Genomic DNA, 12946 nt, shown 5'->3' on the forward strand with positions numbered 1-12946 from the left:
CATACATACATACATACATACATACATACATACATACATACATACATACCTTGGAAATCAACAGATTAAGGAAGTTTCATCAGCTAGTTATCTTGGTGTAACAATTGACAATTCCCTTTCCTGGAAACCACACATTAAGAATGTGATAAATAAAATAACCCCCAAAGTTGGAATTATCTCACGTCTTCGACATTTCGTTCCAAAGTTTATCCTACTTCAACTCTACAATGCCTTCATTCTACCACACTTAACGTACTGCTTAGAAATATGGGGAAATACTTACACCACTTTCCTTGAACCTATTTACCGCCTACAAAAGAAAATTGTCCGTTTGATTACTTTTTCTGATTTTCATGCCCACTCAAATCCCCTCTTTCGTCAACTAAACATCCTTCATATTTTTAAATTAAGTAATTACTGTTCTTGCCTTTTTGTTTTTGATTTCAAAAATAACGGTTTTCCAATCACTATCAACAATTGTTTTGAACTTCCTCGCCATGGGTACTCTACACGATCAGTAGAGCATAACAATTATTGTATTCCTAAAACAAGGCTTACAGTCACACAACACAACATTAAGTATGCAGCAATTAAACATTGGAATTCTCTACCTTCTTCATTTAAGCAAATAACGTGTAGACAAAGGTTCAAAGTAGAATTAAGAAACTACTTAATGAACATATAACAATATGTATCTTTTTTCTTGAGTTGTTTATGTATCTAATGTATTTTATTTCCTCTTTATCTCCGATATGTATTTTTGTCTTACTTGAGCCCTTTATGGCATCATCCTTTGCAGTTATTAGCTGAGTAGTGGGCCATGGACTCGACTAGTCCTTATGGACTATTTCTATGGTCCAAACCAGATAAAGTCATACTTTCACAGTGACTGTAATATTTTTCTTGTAATTGTCCGTTTATCTGGTTGAATAAACAATTCATTCATACATACATACATACATACATACATACATACATACATACATACATACATACATACATACATACATATATGTATGTTTAGCTGTATAAACTAAACTCTATATAGCTAAATATACGAGCAGACGACGTAAATAGCTTTAAAATGTTTTAATTATACTGCAACAAAATTATTGAACAAGTTAGTCACTTCGAGTTTTCCCTTATCCGCTCGCAAATCCCTTTCTTAGATGGCAAATTCGGCATATTTTGCATCTAAGGAATGAATAGTTTTTGGAGATAAACTAGACGATTATGTTGTCAGGTCAGTGTGAGTTTGCAATTTCAGGTAAATAAAGTGACCTGGTAGACGACAAACATGAAATACAACAATAAAAATTGGAAAAAAGTCACACAATATGAAAACAAACAGGTACGGCCTTTTAACCTATGAACGTGTGAATAATTTGCCATAAAACTATTCCAGCAACAATAGAACAATAAAAGTATTGTCAGAAAAATGTGCATTATTTGTGTCAATGAACAGGTCTAAATTTTGCGTCATTATATTTTATGCTTGCAGATGTGTTAAGTCACGCAATAGCTGCATTACAAGGTCTGTTCATGTTAAAATCATTTACATTACCTGGCAGCTATCAATAGTACAGAAATGCAATATGGTTGAAACAATGCGTGCTTTTTATGACCAGTAGTCTTTGTCTGATCAGATAGTGTATTATTGCATTAGAATCGGCAGACTGACCTGCTGTTTTGTTCACCATGGTATGTCGCGCACTGTTGCGCAACATAGACTGACCAAGCTAAAGCCTAAGCATCGGTGCCGGTTGCCTGGTATTTTAACTCCTCAAAACGTGAGCACGGCATGGAACTCTTTCTGTGCTGCAAAGCGTAGGTTGATTATGTCTGGATGTCAACATTCACCAATGTTATAATAACCGTTTTACTTTTTTGTAATGATGGCTCCATTTGCAATTTTCACATTTTAGTTAAACGGAAGCGTCCCTCTGAAACATTCACTCACTTAAAATGGCCGCTAATGGATTGGATGTATTTAAAAAGTTGTGAGAAGAATCCAATGCCTCGAACAGATTGAAGTTCCTAATAACGATTAAACTCTAAAACAGGCGATAGTAATTCGTAATGTCTTACCATATTTGAATCAAATATAAATCCTTACAGAGAACGAAAAGGTGACGATACCATGGCATTCAGAAGTTTGGTACAATATAACTAGGTTTCGTAAAAATCTGTTCCAGTTTTGTGTGAGGAGGAAGCCGTTTAACCATCTTTGAAGGGACAAAAGCTGTATCCTTGATAATTGTTTCAGGTATTTCTGTTTTTCTTCGTTTAGTATGTTTTACTCCAAATGTTTTACTCCAAACAATACGCCCTACAAAAAGCTAATACCATGTTTTCAGTATATTCTGTTATCGTTTATGAATGAAATATAGTTTTCAACAACAATTACACAATCATTTTGTAGCTGCTTTGACGGCTTGAATTTTAAGCAGAAATGCCTGATTTTGGGAATAATGCATGATTTTGGGAATAATGCATGATTTTGGGAATGACTCTCGAATGGAGGAAACGTTTTTGCACTTTTGGATCAAAGTGGGCAGGATTAGAAGGTAGATGTAAGATGACAGTAACCTCAAGGTCTAGCGGTATTATTAGTCGACCATAAGAAAACTCAACTCCGCGAAAGTTGAAACATTGTCCTTAAGGAGATTAGAGGTGGTCGAAACAACACCAATAGATTAATTCAAATAATGATTGCAAATGATGCGTTCATGACAGTTGGAGGGATGCGTGTGTGTGAATGTGTGGTGTTGTTTTGACAAACGAGTTACCTAGTTACCTACTGTATACCGACTTATAAGAAAGAACAGAAGTATGACACGGTTTTGCTTGTGGGATTTTGATTCAGTATGTAGTAGACTCTCAAATAAAAGATCCACGTCGATATCTAAATACCTCTCGTGTTTAATGGCTGAGTTTGAAATGGGTAGATCAGATTTAGTCTGGATTTAGTCTCGAAAACCTCCCAAACACTGCTTTAGTCAGCAACTCTTATACGTATTGTATTTTACCTATACTGTAGCGTGCATAGTCATAAGCATTCCACTTGAAGGCAGCGATTCAACAATTGTTATTAAATTACCTATCAAACGGGCTACAGGTACTGGTGTGTAACGATTTGTTATAAAAATTAAACGTTTCGACGATTAAAAAGTACACTGGGAAATTATGTTGTCAGCTCAGTAAGCTATTGAAATATTAGGTGGATAAAGTGACCCGATAGGCAAACAGACATTAAAATACAACAATAAAATTGGAAAAAAGTCACACAATATGAAAACGAACAGTTACCGCCACCTGGAAACATGTGAATAACTAACCTTAAGGTCAGAAATAAAAAAAATATATTGTTCATCGGAATCACCGCTTCTACTTTGCCCGATTTGGAATTCTCTTTGTTGATTTCGGTGAATTCACACTTCTGCATTACCGCCGCTGGCAGCGCCCTACACTTCGTCGGGTTTTCGCGGGCATGTGGGATTCTGAATGACACTGTTGTGCAAACACCGACTGTATATGTAATTCCCTATGTTATTGTTGAGAAATATAGTGTTGAGTTCAGTGTATCTTGTCTGAAATATATCCTAAAAAGAGAAAAGATTATTTTGCCTTCTCTGCATCCCGGCAAAAAAGGCCAAGGGACCGCCGCGGTTACCTTTGGCCTAAAAAAAAATTATTAAAAAAAATCGTTCGCCGCTCTTTAACCTTGGTCCAAAAAATCCGATGAACAAGATATTTTTTTTTCTCTGGCATAAAACTAGCCAAACAACTGTATACGGTATGTCACCCAAATTGCTGAAAGCCGCTGCACCTGTGATCTCTTGGCCGTTAGCTACTATATTCAACTACTCACTCCAAACGGGTGATCTACCCAATGATTGGAAAATTGCAAAGGTCTGTCCTGTGTATAAGGATGGGTCAGTACTAGATACTTCAAACTATAGACCTATATCATTGCTGTCTATCTGCCTTAAAGTATTTGAGAAAATTGTCCACCAACAACTGTATTTCTACTTAACTTCAAATAATTTTCTTAGTGCACATCAATCGGGGTTCCGCCCATCACATTCCACTGCTACTGCTCTTGTAGATGTCACTGACTACATTTTAGAAAATACGCACAAGGGTTTGTACACGGGTGTCGTCTTTCTAGATCTAAAGAAAGCATTCGACACCGTTGATGTTTCACTTCTTTTAGATAAGCTTCAGCTATTGGACTGCAGGACAATGAGTATACCTGGTTTAAAAACTACTTATTCAACAGAAAGCAATGTGTCTCTGTAAATGGTGGACATCTGATCTTCTCCCAGTTGACTACGGGGTTCCTCAAGGATCCGTCCTTGGCCCCTTATTATTTATCATTTACATCAATGACCTTCATGGTCAGGTTAGCAACTCAAAAGTGGTTCTGTATGCAGATGACACTGCCCTGTTTTACGCTTCAAAGGATACTAAAGAAATTGAAACTAAACTGCAAGAAGATATGATGTCAATCAATGATTGGTTAAGCGAAAACAAGTTGACACTGAATGTTAAGAAAACAAAGTGTATGATGTTTGGACCGCGTAGAAAACTGCGCGGCGATTCAACTAATTTAAATATCAAAGTTAGTAATGAATCTTTGGAACAAGTTGATACTTTCAAATATTTGGGTTTGTGGTTCGACAAACTTCTCACCTGGGACTCACATATTGCCAAAATAAGTGCAAAAATTTCACAGAGGCTTGGTATAATTCGTAGAATCAGGTCTGCTTTACCGCAGAAAACTGCCAAAATGTTAGTTACATCTATGGTTTTGCCAATTTTTGATTATGGGGATGTCGTTTGGTCAAACTGTACTAGTAAGTTACTGTCTAAACTCCAAATATTACATAATAGAGCTGGTAAATTAATACTAAATTGCCACCCTTACACCCCGTCATGTCAAGTAAGGCAAACTTTAAACTGGTATTCGCTACTAGAAAGACAAAATTTTCATATTTGCTCATTGATGTTTAAATGTACCATGGTATAGCTCCACACTATTTGTTAGAATGCTTCACACGAGTCTCCAATACACATAAATACAATACACGTTTCAGTTATGCTAGCACTGTTTACATTAAACCAGCTCATAATAATTATGCAACACGTAAGTTTACTCATAGAGGTGGAAAGCTATGGAATTCATTACCTGATCACGTAAAGCAGGCAAATACTTTAATCACTTCAAATCACTGTATAAAGATCATTATGTATAGTTACTGTATAGTATGTGATTTTTGTCACAGTTCTGTAATTTATTGTCCTTGTGATTCTATGTATATTTATTGAGTGTTTGCTGGGTTTTTTTTATACTGAGTGAGGGCCTCAATGGAAAGAAGCTGATCAACTAGTTTGCGAGGCTTATTGAGATACCCTGAATAAAGATATTTAAAATAAAAAAAAAAATAAAAAAAAATAAATAAAAATATGCACTTTATTCATCTCAATGAATTGAGTCTTCAGTCACGCGACAGCTGATAAACATATGGTCTCTTCATGTTAAAATCATTTACATTACCTGGCAGCTATCAGTCGTAAAGAAATGCACTATGGTTGGAACAATGCGTGATTTCTATACCAATTAGGCTTTGTCTTACCAGGTAGTACGTTATTGCGTCAGAATCGGCAGACAGACCAGCTGTTTTGGTCCAATCGTTTTTGTAACAATTACACTGGCAAGAAAATGTGAATGTTAATAACTATGACCAATGGCCAAGATTCATGAAGAAGAATAAATCTCAATTATCTTAGCGTTGCGTAATCTCATAAAATGACTCGCTATACCCAATGTCTATAGCTTCCCAACTCCAAAGGGACACTGTCCTTGTACTTGGTGCATTAATTAACAAGGACACGCGTACTTAAACATAGTAACAGCATAATTGTTCTGTGGGCAATTATCAATGACATGAAGCTCTAACATTGTTGACACACAGTAAGGTCTAAAACTACTTAACTTAATGTCAGCACGCCTGCTTACCTGTTCATGTCCTTGGATTCCATGTATACAGGTTTTCAAAAAATCAAAGCGTTATTTTGAAAGTTAGTCCATAAATTAGTGAGCTTATTGCTCGCTTGAATAAGAACACAATGTAATGTTTTGCTGATGGACTGTATGCACGTATGACAGCTGTTTCCCATATTTGTTAAAGCCTCCCATTGGCTTTACGAGCTTAAACTGAACAGTTATGATAACTTGTGTTGTCAAAATGACGTCTACAAAAAACTACAAAGCCTTTACAAATGTTATATTTTTCAAAATCATGTTGGGCGAACAACATCAAAGAGTTTTACAGTGGTTTGTGTTGAACTGTAGGCAATACGGGAAAATAGACAAACTGTCTAAATTGAGGAGTTGAAAGCACTGACAGGCGTAATATCCGTCGACCAAAAAGAATTTCAACTCTTTGAAAGTGGAAACGTTGTGTGTAAGGAGTAACACGTAGTCAAAACAACAACATCAGATCTGAAAATAACCAGCGTTTGCAAATGATGCGTTCTTGACAGTTAGCAGGATGTGTGTGGATACGTGGTATAGTTTTTGGCTAAGCATTAGGCCTGCTTTCAGAAAATTGTTCAATTTTCGCGGAGTCAAATTATTTGTTGTCGACTGAAAGATGAGACAGTTACACCTGACAGTGTAGGCAACCCCGAAATTTATTTAGACAGTATGTCTGGTACCCGTATTGCCAACAAGTCAACTCACACCACTGTATTTTCCTTTGGGGTTTGGCGAAGCATGGTTTCATCAAAGGGTTAACAGTGATGTAAACTTTGTTAACTTATTCAATCAGCGTTGTCAAGATATCGACATTGAAGACTGACATAGTAATTTACGTTTGTTTCCCAAATTGGATGGTAGTAGGAACTTTAAATCTATTTTTGGCAAGAACTGTGTTTGAGAATAATCTAAAAACAAACTACTGTAGAGAGGCCTTACTAGTACATGTATGTCGACTCAGGATCTCAACACTGTCATTAAGGATAGAAACAGATCGGAGATGTGAGAAAGAATTTGATGTTCTGTAAAAGGAATAACATCGAAGACGAATTTATTTTCTGTATATTCCATTCTATCAAGATTTACGAGCTAAATGTACGAGCTAAACTTCTGCTCAACACCATCCTATGATAAATTTATTTCGCTTAAGCAGTCACAGAGTACACTCGTGTTGTGCAATACTGCCATAATTTGTTGGACTCTTTTACCATAAAAAGGCGCTCTGTAAAACTTAATGATTTTGTTATTTTTACCATTTAAATGCAGTTGGTCTGCTCTTGGAAGTTTTGATTTTGGGTCCACCTCAGTAGACTTTTTAAGTCATGGAATACTTACAGGCCAGTGGCCTATGGTGTCTGAATGTTAAATTACAAACGCAACGACTCAATCACTACGCGTATAAAATTGTGAACACTTTAATTTTTAAAAAAACGTATTTGAATTTATCTCAATACAACTTCCAGTAGCAGGCAATATTTTTATGTGGTGGGTGGGGGGGGGGGTCGCAGCATTATTTGTCGATGAAACTTCGTTTGATAAGTGCAATGAACGTATGGTATTGTCACTTTAATGTCCCGGCTTCATTTCCCGTATCATAACTTGCGTTGTTGACGGGCTATTGAAGTATACTGTAGCCTGTTGCAACACATCTGGCGCAGTGCATTGACACCGGACAAAACGAACTCACATATTGCGGCGATATGCAAAAGCAAGATTTGAAACTAAAATGCATCGTTCTTTGCCATCACGCTTTTGTAAATACTCCATCCGACCACTAGTGGTCAGAAGGGCACTTAAAGTTTCAGTTGGGTTCTGTCAATGCGACTGTCCGTGTGTCTTGAGTAGTTTCGCTGACTTGTGTAAGATCCAAATTGCATCGAACTTGTCACAAGGACAATACGTAATTACGTCCATACATGTATATATGTCTCACGTGAAGAGTCATTATGTACATAGGCCTACACAATATCTATTTTATACTTTATAACATGACAAAGCACTATGACGAAAATATTGACGTCAGTTTGTGTCACGATAGGATCAAATATGGCCGACTGGCTGCCATTTTGTGACTGTTTTCCTAGTCTAGATTCACAATAAGGACAGTCATTATGATTTATAATTTTTTGGTCGCGGTACGATCCAACACGGACGTTTAACGACCATTCTGTTGTGATTTTTGAAAATCGAAACGTACCTTACCGATTTCGATCAATTTTAGTACAGGGATAGGCCAAGTATGATATAAAGAATATACATTTCAATCTGTATTGAGAAGTGATCAGTGTGTATTGTGACATACATCACTGTAATGTTATATCGTTAAGCGGGCCAGACCGTGTCATGCATTTTAGTACCAGCTTGACAAAGTCTGGAAAGGGGACTCATGGATAAGGGCGACATTTTTCATTTTTGTGTTTCTCATCTCCCGACCGACCGTAAATTTCAGCTCCGACATGAAAATAAAAATTATTTGCGCCGCCTCTGAGGCGACCATCCTAGCAACAGCACCACCATCATCAAATTGTGAGATTGCAGCGACAAAGACTGAAAGGACAGAGAGCACAGAACACTGAACTGAAAGACAAGAAATTGAAGTGACTGAGTGGACAGAACATTGAACTGAAACAAATACCCCTTTTTGTACTTACAAATAGTAGACACTGAATGGACAGAACATTGAACTGAAACAAATCCAGGTGTTTTTAGGTACTTGATTTTTTTTTATTGCGACCGCCCGCCCTGCCCGAGTATTCCTCTGGAGATGAGAAACAAAAAAATAAAAGGGTCACCCTAATACATATGAGACAACGATGAGCTGTTTTAGCATTGTGGTTTTTTTATTCGTACCTTTTACAGTGGTTTGCGTTAACCCATTGGCATTAGACGAGCTAGGCATACTGTCTAAATCGAGGTGTTGTCAACACTGTCAGGCGTAACTATCATCTAGGCGGTATTATCAGTCAATTACAAAGGAATCAACTCTGCAAAAGTTGAAGCATTTTCTAGCAGGAGGTCAGACGTAGTCAAAACAACACCGTGAACAACACACACGCCTACGCATAGCCCACTATAACCGTCTAAGACGTATCACTTGCTTTCAGGTGTAGTTGTTTCGACTACGTCTGACTTCCGGCAAGACAATGTTGCAACTTTGCCAGAGTTGATTTCCCTTTATGATCCACTCATATTAAAGCCTAGCCGACAATTGCGCCTGTGTTTGCAACACCTCGATTTCGACAATATGTCTAGATATTCATCGTGCAATCGGGTTCTTTTGCGGGTGTAGACAGTTAAGTGGTTGTCATTCAATATATACTTCGAAATTGTCAGCTTACTGTATGTAAACAATTGTGAGAAACATCTGCTGTATTAGTTGTTGAAGTCCTAGTATTCGCTGAAAGGGATACGATGATCACATATGGTCTGAGTATTTTCATCCAGGGATTGTCATTGAATCTTTGTCAACATGTCACATCAACATTGAGTTACAGCACTATGGCACGTCAGTCCGTTATATTACCCTGAAACACGCGGGAATCCTTAGAGCTGCAGGTGAATTTAATTCAGAATTAACCGTCAGTTGTTGGATTGTGAGGTGAAATTAATATAAAGTGACTGTAATGATTATGAGATCTATTGATATGTAAGTTTGATAGATAACGTAACTTATTTGCGATTGGATTTAATATGCTCTGATCTTGCCGAAATTGCAACTGCATTTAATCATATCTCATCTATTTCTTAGTCTTTTCGACCATGATGAGCCACTGATGACTGCACAACCAAATTTCTTCATTCTTCACGGCTGTCTGTCATTCAGAGGGTGTCAACTGTCGGATGTTGTCCTCCCATCTCTTTCTCTGTCTGCCTCTGTGCCGTGCAGGGACGTTTTGTCACTTTCTGCTGATTGTGATAGGTGCCCACATGTACACTTTATTGTGGCCAAGAGGCCTTTGTAGGTTCATATGACTTGTTTCAACTTTTCCCAGCTTCCCCCTGTCAAGGTACTTTGCGACTCGATTGTCAAAGACTTAAAGTTTTGTCCAAACTTTCCTTAATGGAACTTTCAGCCATTTTCTCACCAAATCAAGAATGAAAAATATGGGGTAAACGTTCGAAGTTTAGTACTAGAGTAAAACATATAGCATTGAAATTCAAAATGGCCGCCATCCCTGTGTTAACTCAACGGGGAAAATACAATTTTCGCTTTTCGAAAATCGTAGACGCTGAGCCCAAACAAACGGTAGACTAGAAAAGGATTAGCAAAATTGAGTCTAAATCTGTGTCCCCGAGACGCATTCTACCTTAAATTAAAATAACCTAACTTGTATCGCCTTTGCACGTATTACTTGTAGCTCGATGTAATTAAAGGGGCGCTGCACCCGACACAGCATATTTGCTCAAAAATCACTTTTCGCAAATATTCATTAAATTTTAGTAATTTGTTAACCAAAGATTAAATTGCTGGCTGGCTTAACCTTTTAGCTTGTAAATCAGTCGTAAGTTACATGATAAATAAGGATTAATTTATACAAATGTATGCAAATCGCCCTATTTCCGAGCTTCTCTTTTCCATATTTACAAAGAATTTTGATCTACTCTGCCTGGGTCACATTTTCTAAAATTTTCAAATTACATTCTTTAAAGTGGTATATAACAAAACGACTATTTTGTTTATCCATAAATTTCTTACATTTTGAATAACATGCATTTTAATTTTGCTAATCATGTTTTTATATAATCATTTTTTGAGTGTCCGTCTTATAAGCCATGCCATTTTAGAATGAAGATAGATATTTGCAAAATAAGGTAGCCTTTTTTTTCAAAATAGACTCTCCTCTCAAGTGAAATATTACATTTCAGAAAAAAATTGTCAAGTTTTTTACTTAAATTAATTTTTCTCATTAATACCAAAATTCAGTTTTTTACCCCAAATATACACCCACTTTATCCTTCGAGTGCACTATTGCAACCATACTAAACTTTAGATTATCTGCTTTTTGAAAATATATGATATGAGGGGGTTTCCTTGTCATCTAAGATGATGAATATTCCTTTGAAAAAAACTGTAAGCAACATGCAGCTCCACCTTAAGTAAAATATACTTAATTTATGGTTTTCTAGAAAGAAAATATATATTGATATCTTTTCAATTATAGTCACATTAGTATTAACCAAACCACGCCTACGTAAAAAAATTATAAAAGGTACAAATTTGCCTTTAGTTTGATGTCTGGAAATGATCATTTTTCGATAAAAACTAAATGTTACTGTTGGTGGGGATCTGTTGCTCTCCTGACAGACATGCACTTCAGTGAGTGTACGTGGTCTTTCCTGGGTTGGCTTTATGTTAGCTGGTGAACGCTTCCCCAAAGCTGGCGTGCATGTCAGCCTGCGAAGTTAAAACACATGGGGAAAATTTAATGCCCTCATAAATATAATAATCATGGCAAACCTAGCAACCATATATATTCAAGCGTGCAATTTTACGGCCATATGTTCAAATGAATTCCCGATAAGCAAGGAGGCGATTGTTTACGAAATTCGTCATCCTGACTCGACATAAATGGTGCTAAAGATATTACATTGAATGTTTAATGGTGTACATTAACGATATATGTTTATTCTTTGTATTAGAGCGACGCTAACATCCAGGAAACGTGTCATTACAGTGAAAAGATAAACATACACATGCCGCTTTGCCATGGATGTGCAACGTAATAAATTAAAATGCCCGAGCGACAGGACCTGTACAACAGAATCTCCTTTTATTTCCAAGAAAGCCAGTTAAAACGTTAGCAGCGTCAATAAAGAGAAATTGTTATTATCGTCCCTGCTCTTAGCAAAAGTTCGTTGTTGATGCGATCATTCCCGGGCCGGTTTTCTGACGTCTATCACTTTCACTGTCGTGTAAGTCTTGGTATGTTTAGCTTGCAGTCAGATAAAAATGTAATGGCACAATTGTCGACAGAAGTTCGTTGATTTGCCCGCCGGCATTTGACAAACGGAAACGACATTCGACACCCACTATCTAAACCTTTCGGTCAAAATACCACAGAAGAAATAAACCACTCGCTTGGACGTTTCAAAATTCACTGGAAATGCTGGAACTTCACTTATAGTTGGTTTTCTTGTCGGTGACTTCAAGCCGAGACACTGGTAAAGTTACTTGATCGTCTCACTGAATAATGCTACCTGGAACTTGAAAAGATGGCCGATACTTACCGTACAGACACTTGTCGTATACCGTACACTCAGCGAAATATTTTGAACCTTGTACAAAACAAAAATAACAACATCCACAGGAATGAATCATTGTTTATTTCTACTTTAATTAGTTAGGTTTTGTTAGATCGTTGATGAATATGTGTAACCATAGTCATCCTAAGCAAGATAATTCAACTGAACTCTGCACATAGTATTAATAGTTTTCTTTCCTCATATTTCTGTAAAACAGCCGTGTTTAGTACGTTGTTTTATTTGAAAGTGTATCGTAAGCAAGCTGTCAACCTTTTCCCTCCATTAAATTTTACCGCGAAAATTATGTGTAGACAGCTTCTCCCATTTTCACATTATCGATGGAATAAGATTTTAACGGCCCATCGGCTCTAAAATTATGTGCATTGTTATGACAAATTTACAGGTTTCACCCATACGTGATATGACGCACCCAATGGCTATTTGTTACACACGTCGACACAATTTACAGAAAGGATATAAAAACAACATTTACAATATGTTTACCATACGTTGAGAATGAAACTATAATCAATTTGACCTTTAAGCAACGACAACAAAACCCATAAAATGTATTGTAAACTGTATATTTTTTTAAGAAGCATTTTTATCTTTGTCGTAAGCTCATGTCTCTACAATCTATGAAAAATATTGCCGGTAACA

This window comes from Ptychodera flava, chromosome 5, assembly GCF_041260155.1.
Source record: "Ptychodera flava strain L36383 chromosome 5, AS_Pfla_20210202, whole genome shotgun sequence".
In the NCBI taxonomy this organism is placed as follows: Eukaryota; Metazoa; Hemichordata; class Enteropneusta; family Ptychoderidae; genus Ptychodera; species Ptychodera flava.